We start from the raw sequence: 16,086 nt of genomic DNA, 5'->3' as shown, positions 1-16,086 counted from the left end.
TTAACATTACCTGGAAAGCTTTATACGCATTGGAGTATGGACCCCTATGTTAAAAGATATAAAAAGGCAGTGGCAGCTCTTGAATTTCTAAGTAGGAAAAGCTTAAGATAGCAATTTGCCTGGATGCGAGAGACATGAGGAACTTGTCTCCACACTAAAAGTGTAGCAGGCATGCTTTCACAATCCATTTTAAAGTGTATTATTAGGATCTTTAATGGGATTGGCCTTGAGAGAGCTGAGAATGGGAGAAGGCTCAATCCCTCCCCTCGTTACGTAACTCTGCTTGCAGCTCCTGCCAAAAAGAATAAGCAATGGTCCTTGAGCATACAAATATTTTAATTTCAAACAACAGTGGGAAGAAAAATGCAGAACCTATATACATGCAATTCTTTATTCAAAAAAATATTTGTTGAGTACCTACTACGTGCCGGTGGTGTGCCAAGGTGAGTAAAGTGGCAAAGTCCCTGCCATGTGGAGTTTTAAATTTAGCTGTAATGAAATGTAATTATATGCAGTCTTATAATTACCTTCTAGTTGTCTAAGAAATAGAGTATGAAAAATAAAAGTCTAGAGGTGCAGAGGAGTGACGATGCTATGTATCTCAGGCAGGGGAGTCTATGCGGGAGGAGGCTACACTAGAATGTACCCTAAAGGACAGGGAAGGTTTCACTAATCATACAGGAGAAGGACACCACAGGTAAGAGGCACATTAATTTGATAAGCACCCACATGCAGCAGTGCTTCATCCCGGTTGGAATTTCCAGGCAGCCCCAGCTTCATGAACTGCATCTCCAGCATGGACCCCAGTTTTGAGAATGAGGCTCTGGTCCCACTAGCACCTTTCTCTTTATCTTTCCCACTGGCTTGGTCTAGTCAATATTTTGAAAGTGGAATGACTGGCATAGTTTTCTGCAAGCAACTTGTTTGTGCTGATAAATGTGCACATTTATGTAACACATACCATACTCAACCATGTGCCCTCAGATTTCCTGGAAAATCAGGTCAACCATCATTTGCTGCCAAAATCTCAGATTTAGACCAATGTAGGGCTTTCTTGAAAGAGATATAAATAGAGAGAGATGATGACTAAGTTCTCTGAATAAGTTTGTTTATGTTACCCTATTTGATTAAAAGCCAGAACATGGCTTGCCATATAAAGCCTAGGTGGCCACACCCTCATCAGTAACATGTTCTCAGCAACTCTTTCTCTTCTTTTCACCCTTCCTAAATTCTGGTTATTAACTTAGCCTCTTCCCAAGCATTCAGCACATTAATCTCTTATAGTGTGAGTCATTTTCCAGAAGCCTTGGTCTGTATCACAGTCATCTTACAACATAACATCAGGATAGGCACTATGCGACCCTGGAAAGGCCTTCCTTCACTCAAAATCATGAACTATTGCCCCAATATTCTTTGTCTCAAGGACTAAAAACCCATTTCAACACATGGTTGAGTATTGTATGTGTAGCATAAATACATATATTTATTAACATAGACAAGTTGCTTGTAGAAAATTATGCCAGCCATTCCATTTTTGAAACATTGACTAGACCAAGCCAATGGGAAAGGAAGGTAAAATAAAGGTGCTAGCCCTGTGTGCTGTCTGTATCCAAATTCCCCCTTTTTATAAGGACACCAGTGTGGGGCCCACCCTACTCCAGTATGATCTTAACTAATTACATCTGCAATGACCCTATTACCCAAATAAGGTCACACTATGAGGTACAAGGAACTAGGACTTCAGCATAGGCATTGTGGGGGTGGGGGGCAAAATTCAACCTTTTACACTGGGTGAATTTGTGAGGTTTCATAATCAAATTTATCTTTTTAATATATTTTCAGGTAAAGAAATCAGAATTCAAGAATCAATTGGAAACAACATATGTGTTGATCAGTAGGAGATAAAATACAGATCAATTGTGCCATACCATTAAGCCATTCAAAATAATTATATCTTTATATATTGACATGAAAAGATGTCATTGTGTATTATTAATTCTTTAAGAGCAGCATATATGGTTGAATCCCAGTTTTTGCAAAAACTAAGCCAGGTATACAGAGATGGATATATTTGTATATGAACAGTAAAAAGACTGAAAGACTACACCAAAAGAGAGAAAAGGGAGTAAAAGTTTTGCAATGGAACTTTTTTTCCCCTCAAAAATTTATATACTCTTTTAAAGTAATCTTAAGTGGCCTAAGAAGAGTTAGTTTAAGCATCAAACGACATCAGCCAGGAGGGTTTTCTTTGCCTTCTTTCTGTGCAGAGACCTGTTCTAGGCATCGTCACAATAATCACGTGCCTGTCATGGCAAGTTGTCCTCTCCAAGGAGTGGTAAACTTGGAAGAGAAGATAATAAAAGTAGTAGCAATGGGTTAACTACGAATGTCACGAAATTGTAATTTTAGGCATAAATACCATCAGTGCCTTTTGAGCAGCTATTTTGTTCCTCTGGAAGAACTGAAAATTTTATTTAAAAGGCAAGACTGTCATGACTAAGAACATAATTATATGTTGTAGTTATTTAATTAGAGCTGTTGGAAAAATGAAGATGAGCGGCCCAAGTTTAGCTCATCAGCACTGAAAGTATTCGAGTTGAAGCAAAATGGTCACCAGGAAGGCAGCGTGTGGATGGCTGCCCACCCCGGGGAGGGGATCAGGCGACATCATCCACTCGGACCCTGCGTCGGACAGGCTAGAAAGGCTCCTAGGATTAAGAGAAAAGAAGCCCATCTGTGGCCTGGCAGGACCTAACAGACAGGACTACAGAGGCCAGGAGAGGAGAGGCCTTTCCAAGGCTGGAGCCCCAGGAGGACAGAAGGCGGGCCCCCGAAACTGAAGAAGAAGAAGACGGGCTTGGGAAAGAGCAGGGAGCCCGCCCGCAGGGCACAGGCGAGAAAGTGCCACAGCCCCTTAGGCCCGCCTCGGCTCAGCGCGCCTATGAAACTGGCACTGCTCCCCTCCAGTCCCAGACAGGCGGAGGGGGCTCATCACTTTATATATAAATGTCAGATTAGAGTTCGGACTTTGTTCTGTGATCAGAAAAAAGTGACTTAATTGTTCTGGGTAAAAATGTGATGTGTAGAAATATGACAGAGGAAAGAGATTCGCAGGATTTTAGGCAAACGGTGGGGAGAAAAGTGGACAGAGGGATGGAATTTGTTGACATAGATATTTCTCAGTGATTTTTTTTTTTCCAGAGCTCAGATATGATCCACGCAAAAGAATCTGCCTGGTCTCCACCATGTCACTGGCTTCTAGAGGCCGCAGGGACTGCTCCTAAATTATCTTGCCTTCTTAGGGATTTCAGTCAGACTCCTCTCTGCTATTTAGGGTTTCTATCCTAACAGCAAAAGCTCCCTAGTGGCTCTGTTTTGTCCAACCAATTTTACTGGACCATTAGCTCAGTCTGCAGGCAGAAAACCAGGTCAGTTCTGTGAAGTATACAGACATTCCAAAATTTCTATAACTGCTTTTTATCGTGATTTGTTGTCTCAGTTTCTGTGTCTGTTATGTGGGGTTTAAAGCTTGTACCAGATCAGTGGTTCTTAAATTTCTCGAGTTATAACTAACTACTTATCAGACTCTGTGGAAAGCTAAGCATCCTTCCCAGGGGAAAAAGAGCTTAGACTTTGAAGACTCTTTAAAGGGGCTCATGGAATCCCAGAAACTAACCCACGGTCACCAAGAGAAGAATCTGTGATCCCCAGGTTAAGAACCCAATGTCCTTCCAGCTCTAACGCCCTGAGAGTGCATGCAGGCTGGCAAAGCAGGCAGCACACAGCCATTCTGGAGCATCTGTGTGCAGAAGAAAGCAGGCTGGCAGCTGGATGAGCCGTGATGTAAGCAGCAGGCGCTCACCCGTCCTCCACAGCTGCTGAACAAACGCACTGAAGTCGAGACAGTAAGATCCTGAATTAAGTAAATCAATCTATTCTCGACAAAGGCAATGCGAACCGTCTGTGCCCCATCCAGTCTCCTGCAAACCAAAGATTCTACAGCCCCCCAACTGTAAGTTCTGCCTGACAATGGATATTAACTAATGGTCTTGTCAATTATCTCAGTTTGCCTTCAGATCAGGCTCCCTGCCTCCATGAAGGGCCGCCTGCTGGTAGAAAGGTACCCATATCTAAAGCCATCCATTCCTTCCCAAAGACCCACATGAGGGAGCAGGTGGGTTTCCCATTATGACTATGAAGAGTGGGTCGGACGATGCTCCCTTTTCCTATACATCCTTCTAAGGGAAGCCATGCTCAGTGACTCAAAGGCAATGTGTCCTTCTAAGAGTGTCTCCTACAGGTGATTCTAAGGTACTTGCCAGCCCTTCAAGTGATTCCAAAGTTATTGCTGTCACCTCTAGATAGAGAAATACAAATGGTGGAGCCTCTTGTATACTTTCCATCCATAAAGTACCTGCAATTGGTCTTACATATGTTCATATGCTTTTGTAGCTGTTAATGTACTTTCTTCACAAGGTTATTCACATATTAAGCTAGTCAAATAATTATTTAAACCTCTCCCCAAACCTAGTAATTTTTAGCCACTCTAGAGGACAGAACTGAAAAGCATATGGTATATAAACGAATACTTTGAGGTAACTCTACAGGGCAAATAATTCTGGTTAAATTAGGTGTATCCCACTTGTCAGCACAGACTACAGCCATCATTATGGTATCAGAGTTGCAATTTATTATGCATCTCTTATTATAAGATACTTTACATATATTGTGCCTACTCTTCAAAATTGTTCTGCAAGGTACATTGTATTACCTCCAACTTATGGATAAGAAAATTGAGGCTCAATATGGTTAAAAGGTATTTCCAAAGTTATACACCCAATTCAAACCCAGATTTCCTAGACTCCAAGATCTATGCTTTTTCCACCCCCCTGCCTCTCAAAGTGTGTGCAAACCATGTGTTTGGAGTTCTATAGCTCTTTATGTTCTCTGCTGCCAAAGGGTAGATCTTCCATTAGAGCTCATTTGATGGAACTAACCAATGAACCCTGACATCTTCTCGGATCTCTGCCTACCATGTTTATTTGTACAAAGTGCTATAAAATAATGTTTAATTCCAGACAGTGTTTACTTTGTCTTTTCCAAATACTTTTGTATCAAGGAAATATTTTTTAAACCTGAATAAGTCACTCTTCATGGTGATTTTAAAGTCAATAAGTAAAACAGATACAGTAGAGAATATTGGGAATCATAAATATCCATTTCCTGAGCCTGCTGTTAAGTGAAATTGAAATACTTAAATGTTTCCCACTTCTACATCACAAAGGAATGACCATAACATCCCATTACTTACTACTTTGACAACATGTAATCTATCTCACCCAACTCACCTGTTGGAAAGCAAATGGCTCCACTAAGCAAGCCAGAGATGATAAATGGGGAGCCAAGTCTTTGCTGGCTGTGGTTCATCCATCATGTCTCCCAGGAAGTGGGATCCAGGGGAACAGAAATGAATGAGGGGACATTCCATGGGGACGTCGGGAAGGAAGAGGTCACCAAGATGGCAGCTCCAGGCCTGCTCAGCTACAGAGTACAGAATCACCAAATTGCCTCTCTCCTAGTCAGCATCTAAGACCTCGAACCTCACTCCTCTGAGGCAGCCCTCCCTCTCATCAAGAGGCACCAAGAAAAGATAACCCTTCCATGTTACCCCTCTCAGTTCTCTATTTGTGCACTTTGAGAAACGAGAAGGCCAATGTTTATTGACTGCTAGCCAGAAGCCAACCAATTTGATAAATGTTTTCTCATTGAACTGCTTGCAACTGTGCTATAAAGTGAGAACTAATATCCTCTTTTTACAGAGCAATTATATCTCTTGCTCAAGAACACACAAATATCAGGTGACAGAGCTGAGAAATGCTCCCAGGTTGCTGTGGCTGGAATGTTTGAATGATTCTTGACCTTCCTTCTAAGTAGGTCTCTTTTCTGTTCCTTGAGGAGATGTGTCTACAGGATAGGCACCAAACACTTTTTTAGTCATCTAGAGATTTTGAGCTGGAAGAGAACCTTACTAAGTCATCTGCTTTCAATTGCTCTTCACCTCTCTTCTCTGCTGCGATGACTTCCACTCCCTAGGCTAAGCCATTCTGTGCTAACAGTAGTCCCATTCAAAACACATCAGAATTCAAGTGAGTAGAGTGGCATTTATGATAGCAGACGATGCTAAATATGCCTTAATTTTTTTATTAAGTCTTTACAAAATTTGTTATTTTATCTATTATTTTCTCTGTAATTATTGCTATTTGTATTATCTATTACTTTATCACAATACAGGGTTGAAAATCCTGATTTAGTCCAAGGAGAGTAACAACCCAATGAAGATCAATGATTTGCCCAGGTCACACCGTTTCTGAGTGGTTTTGCTGAAGCAAGTCTTCTAAAGCAGGTCTGGTTCCTACCACTATACCATTAAATCAGTCCTGAGCAAGGAGAAAGTCTTTTTCCTAGTGCGCCCTGGCTCCCCTCCCTGTACCTTCCCCTCTTCCTAAAGACCTTCTGCTACCTTCTCCTGTCTAAGTCTGCATCCTTCCTGGGTAGAGACCACCTTTCTCCCCACCCCGCTCTCACACTCCATGCCTTTCTTAACTGGAGATCTCAGAGAAAAAGTAATTCAGCCCATACTCAGATGAAAATAGCTAGGCGTGGTGCTAACTATGCCACATGGCAGTGTTTCTCAAATATTTTGATCTCTGGATGCTTAATGCTTTTCAAAATTATTGACAATTCCAAAGAACTCCAAAATTAACAAACAAAATAGTGAGTATAATGGCATTGTTTTATGTTTGCAAACCTCTTTAATGTCCCGCTTAATAGAAGGCAGCTGGATTCTCAAAACTGCTTCTGCCTTGGATCTGCTGTGATCATGTGTCATTAAGCCTCTGAAAAACTTCACCAGACATTCATTAGAGAATGAGAGTTTTTTTTAAAAAAGTGAATACTGTCTTAGTATGACTGTGAAAATAGTTATTACTTCACAGACCCTCTGAAGGGTCTCCAGGACCCCAGGACTCACAAGAACATACACTGAAAACCACCACATAGAGCAATGAACTTGGAGTTAAAGGAGCTCCAATCCTGTTGACCACTTACTGGCTATGTGACCTTGGGCATGAATTCATGCTTTAGAAAGAGCCTGGCAGAGACAGTAAATGTATTTTTAAAAGCTTTTTAAAAGCCTGTCCCAAAGATATTTATATAAAAAAGGTAATGCCTAGGGATAGTGCCTGAGTACAAAGGAATGATTCTCTGTGTCTATGATGGGATATCGGGCAGATGAAGACACAGAGATAGAAAGTGAATTTTGGAAATTTTTGGTGGTGGTGGTGGGTATCCTTTGAGTCTTCCTTTCCTGACATGGCTCAGTTCACATCACACATATGCCCACTTTATGGAAAAATCCCAGCTATGGCTGCATGTGTTCTACTTAGTCCAGCGATATCTATTGTATTGGAGCCTTTTAATTTGCATTGACTCATCTGAACCCACCTTTACCCACGGCATTGAACAAGAAGTCTTCTGAGACATTGCCCTGCAGAATTAAGTCCTTTTGATTAAATGACCCATTTGAAGCTGTTGTTGGGCCTTTCATCTTATCCCAACAGAACCCACCTGGTAAGCCCTCCCCCTCCCGTCCCCACCCCGTGCCATAGGCATGGATGGCGTCTGGGACTCATCACAATCTATTTTCTCACTAGATTATAAGCAGGAATTCTTAATTAGATTCAGTTCTTTGGGAGGTGTTGCTGTAGGTGTTATAAATAATAGAGTGCGGTCTACATTCAGAATTTTAAAAGTTATTTTTGGTTGCCTGGTGCACTCTGCTTTTCCTACTCAGCCATCATTCATGGCCACATAGGACCAAGAGTGAGCACTAAGGCCACAGTCCTGCCACTGAGGAAGCAGGGCTTCAAGGGCCTTCCACCTGTGATTTTAACTGAAACAAAACCCCAAGGAAGGATGGTGGGGCCCTAGCTGCCCTGACTTGCAAGTCATCTGAGTTTCAGTTTAAATAGTTGGAAACACATGCTAGGGGGGAAATATAAATGCCATTATCTGCTGCCCTAAACTAGGCATAATCAATCTGGTAATCTGGCAGGTGATACAAATGTCGCTGACAGGTGGGGACTGTGGTTAGCCCTCGAGCACATGCTCCACCTACAGGGGGCAGCACCTGCAGGCAAATGCTGCCTGCCAAGCTATACAGTGGGTTCGGCGGTGCAAAATCTTCTGTTGTTTCAAGAGAATCAAGACATCTGGATTTGTAAAATGTGGAAATACCCCAATACTTAAATGTTTAGACATTTTTAAATAAGCATTTTCTTCCATATTTTTTTAATATACATTTAGCAAAATTTTTTTCCCAAAATAATGTCAACAAAAATGTCTGTGGGCTGCCAGTTTGTGTCCTGTAGCCCAAGATCTCATTTCTTGCATGCAAGACTGTATCTCCCCACCCAAAACTGTGGCTCCTGCCCTGCGCTTGCCCAGGACCCAGCCTTGCTTTGTTTTTGTCTTCTACGATTATGAAAACTTGCACTTTACACTGTCGCAGAACACGTAGCGCTCTAACTGATATTTTGCAATCTCAGGAACTGATTTCATGTCGTTTTGAGAGACCTGACCAGTTTACACAAAAAGACCTTCTTTCTAGAAAGTTGCAGAGATCCCCAAATAATTATGACCTTGGTGTTCAACTACCATTGCCGCCTCCACCCTGGTCCCCTAGGGTGCATTGGTGCCGGCATGGTTAATACTTTTCTCTTGTTATTTCTTGGCAAAAATGAGTCCAAGTAGAAATATCAATCAGTCAGTCCGTCAGTCAATCCTAACTAGGTGAAAGCCTAAGTAACCTAGAGCAATTCTCAGAGAAACTGAGAGAAAAACACTATAAAATACTTCAATTTACGAAGTACAACTCTGTTCCCGCTGCAGGGAGCTCCAAGGGAAAAACACCTTTGTTCATGTTTTGATACTGTTACTTTTTATTTATGTAGCCATAAATAATATGTAGTATAATTTGGTAGATTTTAATTTTACATAAGTAATACATTAATATATTCATTCTACAGTCTGTTTTTTATTAAAATTATGTTTTTGAAAGCTATGTCACTATCATTCCTTTTCATTGCCATATAGCATTCTATCACTTAAATATATCACACTTTAGTTTAATCATTCTTCTTTCGATGGGCTTTTAGGGATTTTTTATTGCCACTATTATAGATGATGCTATATGTTTCAACATTTAGAGCTTTTTTAGAAAGAGAATTGCTGGGTTGTAGAAACACACTTTTATCTTTTCTAGATTTTACCAAATTGCCTTTCAAAGTGGTTACAACAATAAGCATTTTCACCAACAGTGTATGAGAGGGTTTTCGAAAAATGCCTTGTCTTTTGCTGTTTGGCCCTGATGACTGTGCTAACCGGTCATGAGTATACACGTTTCCCTGTCCGAACGTTGCTGATGGGTCAGGAGCTAACTCGTGTCTGCACTTACATTAATTTAAGTAATTTAAACTCCTTGCTGACTGGTCATGAGTATTCAAGTAGCCGGCCGCACGGGCGAGTTCGGGCTAGAAGCAGCCGGGCAGCGAGGTGTTAAGATCTGGACAGTGCGTGAACACAGTTAAAAACATGCCCTTTAGGAATGCGGACTATCTAGGACACTGAAAAGTGATCTTCAAGATAGATTGTTAAGTACAAAAAAGCAAAGAGGGGAAAAGGCAGGTATGCTATATCATTTATCTAAGGAGGGGAATAGAAGTAGGTGTATGCATATTTGTTTATTTTCTTAAATGGAAAAATAAGCTATAATTTTTTTTTAAACTTACCTATAGGTAGAAGAAGAAATAGGTAGAGGGAACATGGGAAGATCTAGACTTCTTTGACTATACCTTCTTTTGTAGATTTAACTTTGGAACTATTTAATGTTTTGCATAATTATAACAAAATTAATTTAATACAAAAACAACCCTGAAAATCAGAAGCAAAATAAAGCAGATAAACCTATGTGTCCAGTTGGTGGCATAACCACACAGAGATGAACTATTTCCAATCACTTTACGATACAGAACTGAAAAAGAGTTTCCAGTTATTTTTAGTAATTATATTATTGGTTGGGGTGTTGGTATTGCCATTTTAAGGTGTGTGTGTCTATGTGTATGTGTGTGTATCCAGACAAAGAATATCAGTGGCTACTCACAACCCTGAGGAAAAGATAACCAGACAAAAAAAGACACTACTAACTCTGAAGTCATAGCAAGAAGAATGAACAGGAAAAAAGGAAGAAGAATCATCCAGCCAAACCTCTAGGTCTAACCACCAGTTTGCGTGCACCACAAGGGCCAGAGGAACACGTTAAAGGCACCGGGAAGGACGTGAAAGAGCCTGGAGGATTGCAGGCTACCAGGCTGCTCTGCACGGACCCTGCTGTCAAACTACTTAAACCCCTAACGAGTCCTGCAGATCACTGGACACCTGCTCACACTGCCCCGCCTCTCCCTGACTTCCACTATCAGAGCCTTCAAACAACCTGCATGAGCTGAACTTCCTGATCACGTCTATTCCTTCCTCAAAAGGCATCCTACATGTTTATAAAGAAGTACAAAATCCTGCCCTAGCTTTTTTTTTTTTAATGTATCTTTATTGATTTCAGAGAGCAGAAGGGAGAGGGAGAGAGAGAGAGAAACATCAATGATGAGAGAGTCACTGATCAGCTGCCTCCTGCACGCCTCCCACCAGGGATTGAGCCCTCAGCCTGAGTATGTTCCCTGACCGGGAATCGAGCCTCGATCTCCTGGGTCCTAGGTCGATACTCAACCACTGAGCCATGCCGGCTGGGCAATCCTGCCCTAGCTTTTGTGCACAAGTACTTTTCACCATTGTTCCACTGACACACCCACTAAATTTGGGTAATTCTGTGAGCCTGTGTTGAATGGGAGACAAAAGAGATTATCTAATGGGGTTTGATTTCTGAAAGGTGAAAGATGCTGTGAAATGTCCATTTCCATCATTTCCATATGTTGGGCAATATTCAGACCACTAGAAAATATAAATTATAATTCACAGCTTTATTCTTTATATAAAAATGGAAGCTTAGAAAACCTCTCTAGCAACTGTGACCATGCAGAGGGCTGTGACTTTTCTACAATGGGTTTCTGATATATTGTGAACATATCATTAAAGGGATGACACGATTTCTTAAAAGGACTAAAAAAAGCAGAACAGCTCCCCTGCTTCTCATGGTGTCTCACTCTTTTCCATATTTAGTGAGCAAGAGTCAAAAATATCAAAACTCCTGGGAAATTCTCAGTAAAAGAATTTATTTTTGTTCAGCATAATTTAGTTCCATTTGTGGCTTTATTGTGCAAAGCTCAGGATCCCTTATGCTTTAAAGAGAGAGAAATTGGAAACAGAGATGATCCATGATTGTCAATCAGTGGTCCAAAAATGCCTGTATCATTTGGCCATTTTCTAGCACATTCACGTAAAATTAAGGAAATCAGATCAAAAAGAATACAAGCATGGCCTTGAATAAAAAGCAATCTTTAGATGAAGGATTTGTGATTTCGCCATCTTATCAATGACAACAGCTATTTTACATCATCTATGACCAGATAGCAAAGGAAGCAAATTTATGATAAACAATACCGTGCAAAGAGCAAGTCATTGATTTTAATTGCTCTTAACTTATACTGCAAGTGAGATAAAACAAGACTCTGGAGAAAGCAATGCTTTCTTAAAGCAAAAATGATGAGAATGGTGTCCATGAGGACAGAGAACTGGGTTTGGCTTAAGCCCTTATCAAAAGCTAAAAGAAGACATTTTCACCCGGCCGGGCGTAGCTCAGTGGTTGAGCGTCGACCTAGGATCCAGGCCATCGGGGTTCGATTCCCGGTCAGGGCACATGCCCGGGTTGGGGGCTCGATCAATGACTCTCTCATCATTGATGTTTCTGTCTCTCTCTCTCCCCCTCTCCTTTCCTCTCTCCGAAACCAATAAAGATATATTTAAAAAAAAGAAGACATTTTCCTGTCTTCTCAGCTATCCGATTCTACTGTTCTCTAATGTTGGTCAGTGTGAAGAGATCTGCAGTTACAGCGAGGGCAGGATTCCAAATTGCAGCTTAAAAGGGAATTCAGTGCAGTATAGCAGAAGCAACCAGATTTTTTTTTTAAGGTGTAATAATTTGTTCTAGGCGTTTTGTGTGTGCTATTTTTAGTCCACTAGTAACAGTTCATTTAAAAGTTAGCCCCATCCGATCTGGAATGAACTTTTGGAATAAAAATTACCCCTAAATGACATATCTGCATGCAATGAACTCAATTGTGTCCCCCTGACCAGATTCAAATAGTATGCTGAAGTCCTAAGCCCCAGTGTGACTGTATTTGGAGACAGGGGTTTGAGGAGGTAAATAAGGTTAAATGACGTCATGACGGTGGGATTCTAATTCAAAGAGCCGGTGGTGTTACAAGAGGAAGGGAGTGTTCTTGCTCTTGCTCTCTCCCCCCCCCCTTTTTCTTTCTCTTTTCCTGTCCCTCTCCCCCCTTCCCTCTCTCTCCCCCCTTCCCCAGCCGTGCACACTGAGGGAAGGCCACATGCAGACATCGAGAAGGCCCCCCCAAAGCCAGAAGGAGGGCTCTCACCAGAAGCCGAGCTGGCCGGCGCCTTGGGCTTGGACTCCTGGCCTCCAGAACTGTGAGCAATACATTTCCGTTGTTTGAGCTGCCCAGTCTGTGGGACTTTGTTATGGCTGCTGGTCCTTGAATAATGTTTCGTTATAATGTTGAGAAGAAAAATATCAATTCCCAGCCAGAGCTACTATCTGCGTGGAGTTGGCACATTCTTCCCATGACAGCCTGGGCTTTCTCCGGGGGTTCTGGTTCCCTGCCACACCCCCAAGTATGTGGACGTGAGGTGAATTGGTGTGTCTAACTGTCCCCATCTGAGTGTGGAGAGTGGGTGGCCCTGCGACCAAAGGGCATCCTGCCAGGGCGGGTCCCACCTTGTGCGTTGAGCTGCCAGGAGAGCTTCCGTCACCCAGGACCCTGAACTGGAATTGGTGGGCTGGAAAAGAATTCTCTTACTTTTTATTAATCCCTCTTAAATACATGTATAGCTCACATTTATTTAAATGTTTAATATTAGAACTGTTTGGGGGTCTTTCTTTAGAAGTTTTGTGAGGTTTTTGACCAGAACTATGCAGTAGGAACTTAACTCTTGTGTTTATCAATTAGCCTGTTGTAGGCGGCAGGAACCGCACCAGGTGTCTGACTGGTGGGGTCAGACCAGACCTGGGTTCTGGCTAGGAAAGAATTCAGAGCCAAGACTCAAAAGTATCAGAGAACATTTATTTATAAAATCACAAGGTAGAAGAAGTAATTCCTGGAAGAAATATGCTTAGGAAACAAGTTATAGAGGCAAAGGAGGGGCCCTTGGAGCTTGGGAGTGAGGAAGGTAAAGGTGACACCCCAGGGGTGAAAGGGAGGGAAGAGGCCTGGGCGTGCTCCCAGCAGGGAGAACTGGGTCCTCTGTCCTAGGGGGGTTTTAAGGGTGGAGATTTTAGGGGCGGTCCCAGGGGAAGATCTCAATAGAATATTCAGCAGCTTTCCAGGTGTGTCCTTTCAGGGCCTAGGTCTCCACTGATTGATTCTTTGGCACTAGGGCAGGGGGTCATTATCCATTGCAGCTGGTCCTGAGGTGGCTGGTCTGGTTTTGTTGCTTTTCTGGGCCTCGAGCTGAAATACAACTGAAGCCTAAACGTTATCTCTAGAGAGGAAAGGTCAGGGGGTCCAAACTGCATGACCAGCGATATGCTAGAGGAGGAAAGGCCACCCTGGGGCTTTCCACCCTGATGACCTAGAACATTATCCTCGCTCTGCTCATGTTTAACTGCCTACCACAAGCCTGTGGTAATAATGGTTTTGTTATACGCCTTTACGCTTCAAGCTGCAGTTTCCAAAAACCTACCGACAGTGTTAAGCGAGGATTTATTATACACTGCTACTTTTAAAATTGCCACGCAGATGCTACAGACAAAATCTATTATGTTTGATGACCTCAGGTTTTCTAAGCTAGTATGCAACCATACAATTTTTTTTTTAATTATATGTTTTTATTGATTTCAGAGAGAGGGAGGGAGAGGTAGATAGAGACAGAAACATCAATGATGAGAAAGAGCCATTGATTGGCTGCCTCCTGCACGCCCCCTACTGGGGCTCTAGCTTGCAACCCGGGCATATGTCCTGACCAGGAATCGAACTTCGATCTCCTGAGTCCTAGGTCAATGCTCATCCGCTGACCCATGCTGGCCCGGTCTATTTGAAATTTTTGAATTTAACAGAATTCTAAAAATGTGCAGCCCTGGGAAAGCTTGTGCATTGTCACTGGTGGTATATGGCTGGGGTACCTCGCTGAGGACTCTGGCTATGTTTGAGCTCAGTGGAAAAATCGAGTTTAGCTCAATTAGGGCTGCTACTGCCACCTGTTGGACCCTGGAGTATGAATGTGGGGGGAGGGAGGAGAGGGCAAAGATATATCATTTACATGTGCCACAGATTGCCACCCCTGTTCAGGTCCCAGATCCTACTTGGAGGCAGAAGGCACAGATCTACTTCTAAATTCTTCCATTAGCTAGTCTGGACCAGTAACATTAGACAGCAAAAATAAGTTACCTAAAATAATTAAGCCTAAGTTTTACTCATCAGCAGTCAAATGAGAATAGTAATTAATAACACCTGCTCCAGCTCTCTGAGAAGCCAGTTGACAAGATCAGATAAGATAATGTTTATGCAAAGGCTTTGTAAACCCAAAATGCTATACAAATATCAGTTTAACTTTTAAGAAATAATAAATTATCATATATAAATGGCTACTTATCTTTCAAGTGTAACCACTCCTGGCTGCAACCCACACATGGGCATTCTGATACAATTAGGAAGTAAAACCAGATGGAACCATGTTCAAGCATTGTGGGTGGTTTATTTTTAAGGCGTGAATATTTTGGAAAATTTCCATTTTTTCTTTATATGCATGTATATATCCCCTCTTATCCACCAAGCATTTGAGGCAGCATACAAACTGTATAAAGCTACACACAATAAATAATAACAGAACCAAGGGGAAAGGGCACAAAACTGTCAGACAAGATGGAAATTTTGCATCTGAGCTTCCTGGCAAGCAAGGAAAAAAAATAAAACAACACAATTTATATATTTTTTTCTCATTTTCACAAAGGAGAAAAAAGTTTTACTTAAGAACTGTAATGTAAAGAAACTTCATGCCTTGACCAGTGTGGCTCAGTGGGTTGGGCTTTGCCGAGTGCACCAAAAGGCTGCTGGTTCAATTCCAGGTCAGGGCACATGCCCGAGTTTCTGGCTCAATCCCCGGTGGGGGACTTGCAGGAGGCAGCCAATCGATGTTGCGCTCTAACGTTGATGTTTCTCTCTTCTCCCTTCCTCTCTCTCTAAAAATCAATAAACTATTCTTTAAAAAAAAACAAACACGAGAGAGGCTTTATCATACTGAAGATAGCCAATATTTTTCCATCAAGCCCTCCATTTGCCCATGTAAATGTGGACCCAGCCTGCAAAGTCTCTCAGGAGAATTCTAAATCTAAACGAGTTAGAGTCACTGAGAGCAAGGATGTACTTGGACTCTGGCACGACATCAATTTCAGAAGCTTAGGGTCATGCCCAGGAGGCAGCAGGAACCCATTAAGAGCACGGAGCTGAGAATCAAACACCCATTCAAGTCCCAGTTTCCCCATCTCTTGGCTGTGAGGCCATGGGCAAATATGTCAGTGTTCCGAGTCCTGGCTCTCTCTCCTATATGAAGGAATGATTATATCTACCTTGGAGAAGTGTGATAAGGAAAAACCAGAATCCACTTGGCAGACACTTCCATCTGTAAAGCACTAATGACATGTTTGCTATTATTAACCCTCATGTTTCACAGGCCAGACACAGATGTATGACACAGCAATGCCCAGCATGTATTCAGTGCATGCTCATCCCACATGTTCCCACAGAGATTTAATGTGTCCATTGGCATGTTGCAGGCCTGAGAAAT

This window comes from Miniopterus natalensis, chromosome 12, assembly GCF_054644295.1.
Source record: "Miniopterus natalensis isolate mMinNat1 chromosome 12, mMinNat1.hap1, whole genome shotgun sequence".
Classification (NCBI taxonomy): Eukaryota; Metazoa; Chordata; class Mammalia; order Chiroptera; family Miniopteridae; genus Miniopterus; species Miniopterus natalensis.
The sequence above is the reverse complement of the archived record's forward strand: the minus strand, read 5'-3'. Positions refer to the sequence as shown.